The following is a 12,068-nucleotide window of genomic DNA, read 5'->3' as shown; positions in this document are numbered from 1 at the left end:
AGTGCGAGATTACATGGCAACAAGCGACTGCAAGTCTCGGACTTGAACAAGACAGTACTGTTGAAGTAGTTGAAGCGTGCGTGCGTATGAACGTGCACTCGGAGGGAAACCGAAAAGTAGGAACACAAGTGCAAATGATTTATTACCATAATTATTCCATAAGCAAACCTTATAAGAATAAATCTCTGATTTGCTTATGGTGTTTGTAGACTAGTGAGTGCACAGCTCGCTCTATTATTAAAATTATTGCTTTCTTTGGGATACATGTAATTTCTACCGGATCGTATGCACGCACTAATCACACAATCATAATACTATAGTGTAGACCTACAGTATGTATAAAACATTGGTTGTCACCACCATGTACATGATGTATACCAGGGCTCGAACAAAAAAGATGCCAGAAAATTCACAATCCAATAGCACACACACACACACACACCCATTGCTGGTATGGAGCCAGCGATGCTTGGCACAAGAAACTTGTTCTGGGATCATTCCACCATCCAACAGCAGCAAGGATTATAATAATATTATTATGTTCGGTTCAAGGTCGCACTATTCTGCCTGGTCTACACCAAACAGGTTTCGGCCAGCCTCCCTGCCCCTATCTGTGTCACACATACAGAGCGGAATACCGGCAGGCGGAAGATTATAGCGCTCTGTTATACGGCATTATTATTATACGCATACAGTAGAATTGCGTCCCGAAGAACTTGGAGCCCAAGAACACCACAGCCTAGGCAGCAGTGCTGGTTTTCTGGCAGCTTCTGGAATACATGATTATTACGATCCATTACAGGTTGTTTCCAGGGAGTCGTAAAATACCGTATTTTACGACTCCCTGGTTGTTTCCAAGAACGTGCTAGAAGAATTCGGCCAGATTGCCGACAAAAAAGAAGGTCCTTTTTGAAGGCTAAACCCCAACATTCTTGGGCATGCAGCTCTATCGTAGCCTTGATAGCAGCAGTCAACTGCTTTGCAAGGCTGAGGATTCGACCACCACTGTTTTAACTTGGTATCGCACAGCACTGCCAGCAGACTGAAGTGGGTAATTTCTCTTCGGGAAATGAATTACACACACACACAAGTAACCGTTGCAAGAAAAGCACGCAGATCTGCAAGTGCACCAGCAGCACATCCACAGAGTTTCCCCCATAGCAACCACAGCAGACATGATCTAGACAAACTAGATCACAGCCACGCCATGAGCGAACTGAGAACAAACACACGGCCACCAACAGAGCAACAATATGTGCGTTCTAACAAAGCCTTCTTTAGAAGAAAACAGACTAGCAAACTAAGAACAGCTGAGCTGTCGCCTACAAGAGAGAAAAAAAGCAACGATTCTTTGCATGAAGAATCCCTATCCTACGTAAACGGAGCCTACGAGGACAGAGAGAGAGAGAGAGAGAACAGGTAATGCACAATACAAGATGCACATGGCCCCGGTGTGCGAGAGGAGAGTGGAACAAAGCGTGGTGGACTTGCCGTACGCATCCAAGCAGCATTACAGTCGGGTAAGTATCAGAGCGCAACAATCACGTGGTAGTGGTTTACGTTGCGCCCGTCATCGGTGACTCCTGCTACATATCCTCGTAACGGCGCGTCCAAAACTGCAAGAAAGACAGAAAGAAAAAAGATCCGCGCATGAGACTGTGAAACAATGCAACCTATAAGAATCCCACTCTCATTTACCAAGCCACTCCACATACCCCCACACACACACTGCACACAGGAACAGCAGGCAAGTGACAATGACTGCAAGAAAACAAGCGAAGGAATCCATAACGCAGAACTGTACGGCCGAGTTACAGTACTGTCGAGTGCCGAAGAACTGGCGGGGGCAGAGTCGTAGCTTAGGCCGTCCTTATTCTTGTTTATGTACTACAGTCTGTGCACAGTTGATTATTGGTATGCTGTACTGGGTGAAGTCCCAGCCCGTTCGTTCTTGGGAGCTCTATCTCCTGGCCGCACACACGTCTTTTACGCACAGCCCATGCACTCACCGTCATTCCATCTCCTGGCCAGACTCGATCACAAGCGCATTGCGGACGGCTTACAGAGCCGCCTCAATGGCCTTGATGATCTTCTGCAGCTTGTCTTCGTTGTCGACAAAGCCATCACCGCCCTGAGACAGACAGAGAGAGAACGGAACCGGATACGAACAGCAGTTACATGATAGTCGGTCCCAGAGACGAATACCGGAGAGCCAGCATTCGCACCAGAAGCAGGCCCCGTAAAGGTTTTATAATCACCAAAACCTGGTGCGTTGCAGCACCAGTTAGGGGAACGTCAGCCTACTTCCCCAGTCAAAGCAGAAAACTCAAATCCCGGCACACATGTAACAATACAGAAGCAATTTTATTGTCTGCGGAAGGCGCAAAGCGTGAAACTGCAAGTCATGATGCTAGACTGGTGTACATCTATACTGGCAAGGTGCGGTGTCACTGTAAACTGACCACACCACGAAGAGCTTAACGCCATGATCAATGCATGACACATGCCATGACAACTGCATCCATGCCACAGATCATCACAACAAACGGAACGCGGAACAAAAGTGCACTCCCATTCTGGTTGAACATGAACCAGTCCATGGCATCTACGCAGTTCGCATCCTTTCCAAACCTGCCACCAAACTGGCCTAACAGTATTCTACACTCCTACTCCTGCCCATCGCTGAAGCAATGATACCAAACAAGCTATGTTAGACATAGCAACTTGTGCTGGGATTACACCATTCAACAGCTTGCAATGCTGATTGTACACACACACACACAGGTAGAGAGAGGCTAGCAGGCATGAATCCAGGACGTACACACACAGACACACAGACACACAGGTAGAGGCTAGCCGGCATGAATCCAGGACGTACCAGCTTGGAGTGGACCTTCTTTCCGGCTACGGTTACTTCAAATTCGCCGGTAACGGTGGCGGACGCGGTGCCAGTCTGAACATGCGCAAAGTAGAAACACAATGCAGCAAACACACACACACACAGTTGGGTATGTGAACATAGTGAACAAAAAAACACACACACGCACACACATCGTACCGGTCCTGTTCGAGCCACTTCCCCAGGGGTCGGGTCACGTTGTTGTTGACTTTTATTTGACTTCACCAAGTGCACCGGCATTGTTGCCTTCTCACCGTCCCATGCTGCCATAGGTCCGGTTCTCACAGAAAGATGAAGGACGTGGGGCCCCATCACACACTTATACACATCATGACTGGGCCAAAGTATGGACGAACGCACTCCCAACATTGAAAGCATCCAAGCACTGCGAAGGACAACGTCAAGACACGGCCAGCACAAGCCGACGTTTACACGACCGACAGGATGAAATGCCGACGCCATTTTCTGGCCTGGTCAGATAACCAGCACCTCTAATAGTAATGAGCTAGTCCCTAACAACAATGTAAAGTACTAGGAGCATGGACTTCTATCTCCAAACCCTGGCATAAGGCCTCTGTGCTGGGGATGGGGGTCAGCGGGTCTGAAAACAGAAAATGGGGAGCAGTCTGAAAACCCTGAACGCCTATGAGCATGAACAAGCCAATATTCACGGTCAGCAAAATAAAATTTCCGATTCTGCTCTCCCGCGCCATGATGGCAAACCTGCGGCAGCACCTACACGACGTAAGGACACACTTCAACTACAGTCAAGAAACAACAGCGATTCTAGACGGTTCCATGCCATCTTATCATCCTATCCTCTTCGGGCGAGTGCGATCGGGCGTGTGGGAAGCGTTGTGCTCCGCAAGCAGAGGACACTGGGTAATGATGAAAACCTAACTGCCCGCAGTCCCGACCCCACGAAATACTGATTTGATGGTCTGGATGCCTTGTCCCAGTTGAAAAATAACTTGAAAAATCGAAAGAGAATCCAGCACCGGAGAGATCAACTTACGGAAGTCACTTTGTCGCCGAATTCGTCAGCCAAGCTCGCCGAAAGTTGGCGATACTGTAATAAAGCAATCCAGCACACAACAGAATGATCAAAAATCAGCGGCTCGAAAACAATTACTGAGTAGACTACTAGTTGATCGGCATTTCCGCACATTTATGGGTCACTCAAATCCACAAAGAACACCCTCAAAATTTGATTTGCAGGGCAGAAACATGACGGTACAATTAGATCTACACATCGCTGAGAGTTCTATTGGATCAAGATATACATGGCAGGCGAGATGAGAGATGAGAGAACAGCTCACAACGAAGGAAACTCACCTTGGGGGCGTACCCTCATCCACCACTGTTGAGCAAAAGAGCAGAAAAAGCAATCAACAACATGCCGATGTTGGGTCAAGAAAGAAGGGTTTAGAGAGCAACCAGCACACGCAACCTTACCAGTAGGTGACATCTACGGTGACAACCATGATCCTGGTAAAGAAAGTCTGACGAGTCAGGCGAATGGACGAAGACAAGTAATTGCAGCGAACCAACGGTAAGAAGAGACGAAAAGCCAGTGTGACAAGAAGAAACTGCCTCAACAGAAATAATGCGCAACGAGTTACGTCCCACTAGACTGTGAGCCAGGCACCAAAAATCCTGTTAGAATTATTTTTCGTTCCGACCTTGAGCGTACCGCAATTTTTTTCCCCAGTTCGTTTCATCTACTCGACTAGATACAAATTCAGCTTGTTGTCACTTCCAAATCAGGCACGAACATGCCCAAATCAGGGGCGTAGCCAGGATTGTGGCTGAGGGGGGTGCTCACTGGAAGTGTGGGCCTGCGGGAAAAAAAGGGGGGGGTCCGGGGGCCCTCCCCCGGAAAATTTTTCGATATTGAGTGCCAAATCCTTCATTTTTGCATCTATTTCATTATTTTCCATTCCACCAATGATTCAATAAAAAGTCAGATAATCGTATGAAACGCACAGTACTTTGCTACAGAAGTTGGATGGTAAGAGATTGACAGAGTGTGGTTAGACCCAGAATATAATACAGACAATTGTTGAAGTTCGTTCAATCCACGCAGACTCCGCCGGAAAGCGAAGGGCTAAACACCAGCCATGGCTTGTATACATCGAGCCAGCGGGGCTGAAAAGACCGGCCACCATTCTTCGGGAAAACAAACGAACTATCCGGTTGGACATGGTCCTTTAGCAGGGCAAACATCACGTCGTCGTCGAGCGGTGCACCCTTCGCAATGTCCTCCATAAAGGTACCGATGTCATTTCGGACGACTGCTACTGGTACAGCCAAGGGCGACAACTGCGGCTCTTCCGAGTCTTCGACTTCGACAATTTCGCAATTAGATTCGTCAGATTCGGAAATGGCACTGGCACTGCTGCTACTGGTATCTGGTCTCTTCGACTTCCCTCGACTGAAATACTTCAAGATCGACATTTTCATAAGAATCCATTCGACTTGCGGATCACAAAACGACGTTGCCACTTCTCTTTCACTTCTACCAAGTCTAGCTACACAAAGTGCGAGTCTATACCGGTAGTTGTACAACGCACGTGCAGCGCAGCGTCTTGTCGACGTCGAGTCTCGATCGCGGGCGGGCGTAGATCCACAGCAGTACGAAAATGGCACCAGAAATTTTTGAGGGGGGTGCTTGGGCACCCAAAGCACCCCCCCTGGCTACGCCACTGCAAATAGAAGGGAGAAACTACTTTGGCCAAATCAATAGCCGCCATCGACAAGAACCAAGGTCACAAGAGCTGGAGCGGACTTCTGTTGCACCACTGACCTCGCAAAAATGTACGGTGGTGCAAACCCAGCCGCATCATGATGATGTTTTTTCGTGGTTTCTATCGTATTGTGTGCAGTGCTAGTGCAGCGCAGCGGCAGTACGAACATCATCATGTCCATCATATCAGTGTGCTAGCATGCTTGCTGCTGATCAGTCAAGCTAAACTAAAGGTTTTTGTAATCAGTGTTGGAGCAGAAATACATGTAGAACGTACAATGTACCTTATCTCCGGAGAGCTAATAACTGTTTCGATCTTTTATACTGAAGTGCTTCAGACTATGATTAACATGAATATGCATGTATCTTTCCGCTTGTGTTCTGTACATACAATGGGTAATGTTTCAAAATAATTATTATTATAGTTCAAATAAACTACAGATTTGTATCTGCCGGTATACCCCTGTGGTCCTCTAACGTTACTGGTTACGGTCATTGCTCTACCCTTTGCACTTATAAGTTAGGAAGCAATACAGCAGTACTTACGAAGTAACGTTACATTGATCAGTTATATGAGTGCAAATATACAAATCCTGTATCCAGCAACTTCTTTAACATTGTTCTGCCATACTGTACATGTATATATTATAGAGATGTAGAGGGTGAAATGAGCATTGCACCGGATTAAACCAGATTCTCCTGGCTGTTGTTGATGGTCTTTTCCAACCGTTGTCTGGAGAATTCGCTGCTGCTGGGCTTTGTATATTGAATGCCACCTGTTTGTTCTGTACATTATCATTCCTGAAATGCATTTCGTGGTTGTCGGCACCATTTCATGTGCACTTACCTACCAGTGCATCGCCACTTCGAGTAATATTTAAAATGTGCACGTACTTTATACAATGCACTTATGCGTACTTGTAATTCTATAATTTTTGGCTCGTATAGTTATTTTAGCCCAGCTGCAATGACGCTTGATATACATTTCTTCGTCCAGTGCCGTTGCCTGCTGAAAAAAGTAAGAAACACCTTCAAAATAGCATGTTGCTATGTCAGTTGCTATGTAGTTGCTATGGAAACGGGGTATGTTAAGATAATTGCTTATTTTGACTTCCCTGCAAGCTTCCCAAACTGACAACAATCAAAAATGATCTTCTATTAGGTCTCCCCACATGCTAAAAGAACAAAATCGCGGTACACCCAAAGTGGGAACGAAAATCATGAATTCATGCACTTGGCTCACAGTCTACACATGTACCTCTGTAGAACCAGCATGCAGCGCCTCGCAGCTCGGCAATCGGCTCGGCCCGGGTTTTTTGGTTGTTGAAGGACGCACGCAGGCACAGGAAGTAGTAACTTTACCACTCCGTGGTCAGTTCACTACGCTACATTGTACATGTACACCATGGACCATGGTACACAGTCACAGTCTGTCTCTATCTCTTGCCCGTTGGCGTCTTGCTCGGTCTTGGCTGGAGCTCCGGAAGCTACATGATTGATTCTAGACCAGAGCGTAGAGCCGAGGCTAGCTATCTTCGTCCCCCGGCCCCCATATGCAGATATGCCGTATAATGCAAAATATAATGCATGACGTCCTGGCTTTACAAAAAGTACGAGAGTCGAGACGTAGACCTAGTACCTAGTACCTCACCTAAAAATTAATAAAAGATTGCAGCCTGGCATTCTTATTATTCTTATTCTCAATTCACGGATGACATGGTGTCAACCAATATTATGAATGAGGGCTACCAGCCATGGAATAAAAGAACAAGAAGGCAAAAATGCACACGCAAAATATGGCAAGTTAAATGAAAATAAAAATGAAATAAAAGTAAATCCATCCAAAACCCAAATGAATTGTACAGGTAGCATTATGTGATTTACTTTGGAGCTTGAAGTAATACACAAAGAGAATTGAAATCAATGATTAGTAAATGAAGATCGACGTACGTGTATATTTATCAAGCTTAATTAAAAACGCATTGAGGGTGTTGCTGGACTTTAATTGCTGAGGAAGGGAATCCCATAATTGGTATGCTAGGAATACAGGCGATTTGCTCATAGAATTGTTTCTTGCAATCGGGAAACGAAGCGAGTTCTGGCTTGTTGAGGATTCATTGAACCAGTTTAAGGAATGCTGCACATGCTGAGGGGCAGTGATAAGTTTGATTTTGTGAATGTATACGCAGGAGGATCGGTCAATGTAATGTTTCAGAGGAAATGTACAGCAATTTTCATAGAGAACGGCTATGTTGGTCTCGGGCGGCAAACGAAGTATTGCCCGGAGAATTCGTCGATGCACAATCTCCAGCTTTGCAAAGAGGCCATTACCAGCGCCACACCACACCACACAGCAATACAAGAAAATAGGCAAAACGTATGTATGATAAAAGGTCTTTCGGCATTCTGGTGAAATGTGGGGGAGATGGCCATAAAGAATACCGACGACTGAGCTTGCCCGCTTTTCCAGATTCCGGAAATGGTGGGACCAGTCCAATTTGCTATCAAGTGTAACGCCAAGGTGCTTGTGACGAGAGGTTATAGGTATCGGGGTAGGATCATCTGGGAAATGGAAAATAGAAGTTTGAAGATGTGCAACATCTGATGACGCGGTGGGGACGACACACATGATCTCGGTCTTGGCGGAGTTCGGCCGGAGTTTCCACCTTCGCATCCACTTGACCACACAGTCTATTCCTACCTGCAGGTCTTGACACGCGACGGGGAGCGACCGGTGACTAGCCAGAAGAGTGGTGTCGTCCGCATATAGCGAGGTGTTGGGAATTGCACCGATATCATTCACATACATTAGAAAAAGCAGGGGCCCCAGAATTGATCCCTGGATGACACCAGAACACACGCATTCAGGTTGGGACAATTGACCCGAGATACTCACTTGCTGTGAGCGACCACACAGGTAACTCTCCAGCCACTGCAGTATGCGTCCTTGAATCGAGAATGATGCTATCTTAGCCATCAGCCCACGGTGCCACACAGTATCAAAGGCTTTAGATAAATCGAAGAAGCAGACTAGGCTGTACTCGCTGCGATGGCGATTGTCATGCAGGGATTGAACAACTCGAAGTAGCTGCCAGGCTGTTGAATCACCTCGACGGAATCCGGACTGTGATTGATGGAGATATGGATCTACATGTGCATATAACTTGTCATACATTATTCGCTCACACAGCTTTGATATCGTTGAGAGAAGGGATATGGGACGATAGTTCGTCGGATCCGTTCTTGCGCCTTTGTTTTTGTACAGCGGGATGACGACAGCAGCTTTCCAGGCAGTTGGAAAAATACCGGTGGAGAATGACAGATTGAATAGCAGACTCAAAGGAAGCGATATCGACGGGCCAATCAATTTCAGCAGCTTGTGTGTAACTCCATCAGGTCCCGCAGCTTTCCGGAGCTTTAGACGCTTGATGCATTTATGCACGGCATAGGGCGTGGTGAAGATAGAGGTGAGCGGCGGCGCAGTCGAGGCGTCCTGCAAAGGCGGGAGCGTCCACTGAGGGTTATCCAGAGTACCAAATGCAATGAACTGCTTATTTAGGGCATTTGCAATGTCGTCAGGTGATTTGATGTCAGCTCCTCGGACGGTGAGGCGTGATACAGTGGGTTTTCCGGTGGAGTCCGACCGCAAACTTCGGATAAAATTGTGTAGATTCGGTGATGTTGTTTGGGCCTTTTGGGAGAATGAATTGAGAGTGCGGAGAAATCTGCGGTGCTCCAGCCGCGAGAGGTTACGGGTCTTATTCCGTTCCGCCTTATACACAGCTTGATTTTTAGGGGTTTGATACTTCCTGTACACACTGTACGAGTCACGCTTCCGTTTGATTTGTTCTCTTAATGCTGGTGTTAGCCAAGGAGTTTGGGCAGATTTCGAGGGTGTGCATCGGATTGTCGATTTGCGTCGCTCTAGATAGGACTGCAGTATCTCCTCCAAAGTGTCGTACAGCATGTCTGCAGATAGGGATGGATCACCCCGATGTATTTGGAGCACAGCCTCCCAGTCAATATGGAATAGACGCTCATTGAGCGCAACTGCCGTTTCATTCGGCACGGATGAGATGTTCAATGAAGCAAGGTTACTTCGATGTGGAAGCTGTTTCTGCTCAGAGACAGGAGACCGCGGGGACTGTGACATTTTAATTTTACCAACAACAATACAGTGGTCAGATTGGCCCATAGGTGCTTCAGCATGGAGGTCGTCAATGGCGTGGGGAATATCCGTTATTACAAGATCCAGAGCCGCTCCAGGGCCCGAGGCAGACTCGTGAGTGGGGAAGTTTACCAATTGCTCCAAAGAAAACATCTTAAGCAAGCATCGCAATTGGCGACCTGCTGTGTCGGTAATGTCCCCCTCCCAGTCTGAACACCTAGCGTTGAAATCCCCCATCAACACTACTGCAGATGTTGTAGCTTTGACAACAGTCAGACAGCGTTGGAGAGAGTTACAAAATGTATCAATGGCGGCAGCCGTGTTCGAGGGTGGGCGGTAGAGGGATCCAATTAGCAGGGACTTCCCGGATCCAAATGTCTGTGTTCCGGTACCCTTCAGGGGAAACTCAATCTCTACAAACGTAGCTTCGAAATTTGGAGCGTGAAGGTCCGAACGATGTACAACAGAAGGAAATACACCAGACTTCACCAGAAGAGCAACTCCACCATACGCCAAAAGTTCGGACCTGTTTGTTTTGTTTTCGGTTGTAGGTCTGTCTCTTCGATAACAGTCGTATCCTGGGATAGAGAAAATTTGAGCTCCGTGCAGCCATGTCTCAGTAATAGAAACGAACAGCGGGTCCCACGTCGAGCAGAAGTCAGTTAATTCCGCGACCTTGTTCCGTATTGATCTAGCGTTAAAGCAGACAAATGGGTGACTGGTAGCCGGTAATGGCAGGGGCTGGAATGTTTTCGCTTCGGGATTTAGCAATCTACCCGGGAATAGATCAGCATTTGCGTGTGAAGTTGTGTGCGTGGTTGTCGGTGCATGCCGGCAGGTCTTCGGCTACACTTCGTAGATCTACTGAGTACTGTTGCCATGGTTGCTGACCAACTGAAATGAGGCTAATGCATGTCGGGATGTCTTTGTTGACAAAGCTCACACTGTCACAGTAACTCTCTTCTAATTCTCCCATGAGGCATGATGAGTCCCATCCCCATCCCCGGCCCACGCCTTGCTTTCGTAATTCATGCCTTCCTAGAGTGAGGCTAGTATAATCATAACAGCAGTGTATGTTTGGAATCCATTCCTCCGCATAGCTATCACCACAGGATTTTCTAATCTTCACCACATCACGCATAACAGCTATTGCTTCCCGCTGTTCTAATTCTAGCGATGCCATAGGAAGTGGTTACTGTGTAGGCACCCACGACTCCATCCGCAATGAAGAACGCACGCAGGCACAGGAAGTAGTAATTTTACTACTCTTCTCTTTAGTTTACAGGCTCTCCAACATTCTCTATTCAATGACTATTGTACTCCACCTACATGTACATGTACTAGAATGTAGACAAGCATGCCTTCATTCCGCATGCCTTCAACCTGCAAACATGATAAAAGCCTCAGTCCTTTCTTTCTTCATCGTCTTACAATCTACATTGTGGAAACAACTTTCTGCAGTCTGACTTTTACTTCATCCTTGACTCGACCAAACCCGTTGCACCTGTTGGGTGTTGTCGTGTGTGCCCGCACTTAACTCAAGATCATTAATTTTCTGATCATGATTGTTGTCATGGTTGTCGGAGCGTGGCATTGCGTTGTTTAGTTGGTTGTGTTTCTCCACACACTTGTATTCTTACAGGTGGTACCGGTAACGCGAACGTGCCAACTTTTTATACAATCATGCACATGACATTGTGTAGATCTACATGTAACAGTATGTCATCATTTCGCCATACGAACCCATTTCGGCATTATTAATTTTGTAGGTAGGATGGGAAAAAAGTGAACCCCCTTGGAACAATATAAATCCTGCCTGGATCGACCCGCGCCTGTTGCGTGTGTCTACACAGTACATTTACAATGCCATGTACAACCATGTACACCAACCAACGTCTTTCTTTCCTTTTCTTTTTACTTTCTCTTCGGCTTCTTCAACTGTTGACGGAGATTCCTCAATTTAGGCTGCCTGTGGAGAATCCAAAAATACAGATAAATTCCGTTTCATCAGGCATCGCCGCTGAATTGTCCCGCCAATATGCTGTACATGTATGTCTCTCCAAATGGTCTCTGATCTGGGATACACAAACCACTAAAAGAAAAAGAGATATTGATTTTTTTTCTTTTTTTTAGTGATTGGTGGCTATAGCCGGCCCAGAGACCGTTTAGAGAGTGAAGATGTATGGATATAGTGGATGGCTACAGTGGAGTCTTCGCATTTTGAGAAATATGCTGTATACTACAAATACACCCAA

At 46.6% G+C, this 12,068-nt stretch overlaps 2 long non-coding RNA genes across 2 annotated transcripts; both read right to left on the bottom strand.

Moving 5' to 3' along the window:
- Positions 1-1,256: 1,256 nt before the first annotated feature.
- On the bottom strand, positions 1,257-2,068 carry LOC135824935 (uncharacterized). Its single transcript, XR_010554979.1, has 2 exons — positions 2,010-2,068; positions 1,257-1,616 (listed from the first exon to the last, which is right to left on the bottom strand). It is a non-coding gene; the product is annotated as an uncharacterized LOC135824935 (long non-coding RNA).
- An 8-nt stretch (positions 2,069-2,076) lies between these two features.
- LOC135824934 (uncharacterized) lies at positions 2,077-4,520 on the bottom strand. The gene is made up of 5 exons (XR_010554978.1): positions 4,355-4,520; positions 4,235-4,259; positions 3,915-3,968; positions 2,879-2,953; positions 2,077-2,131 (listed from the first exon to the last, which is right to left on the bottom strand). It is a non-coding gene; the product is annotated as an uncharacterized LOC135824934 (long non-coding RNA).
- Positions 4,521-12,068: the final 7,548 nt, after the last annotated feature.

This window comes from Sycon ciliatum, chromosome 9 (assembly GCF_964019385.1).
Source record: "Sycon ciliatum chromosome 9, ocSycCili1.1, whole genome shotgun sequence".
Taxonomy (NCBI): Eukaryota; Metazoa; Porifera; class Calcarea; order Leucosolenida; family Sycettidae; genus Sycon; species Sycon ciliatum.
Note: the sequence above shows the minus strand (reverse complement) of the source record. Positions and strands in the feature narration are given on the sequence as shown.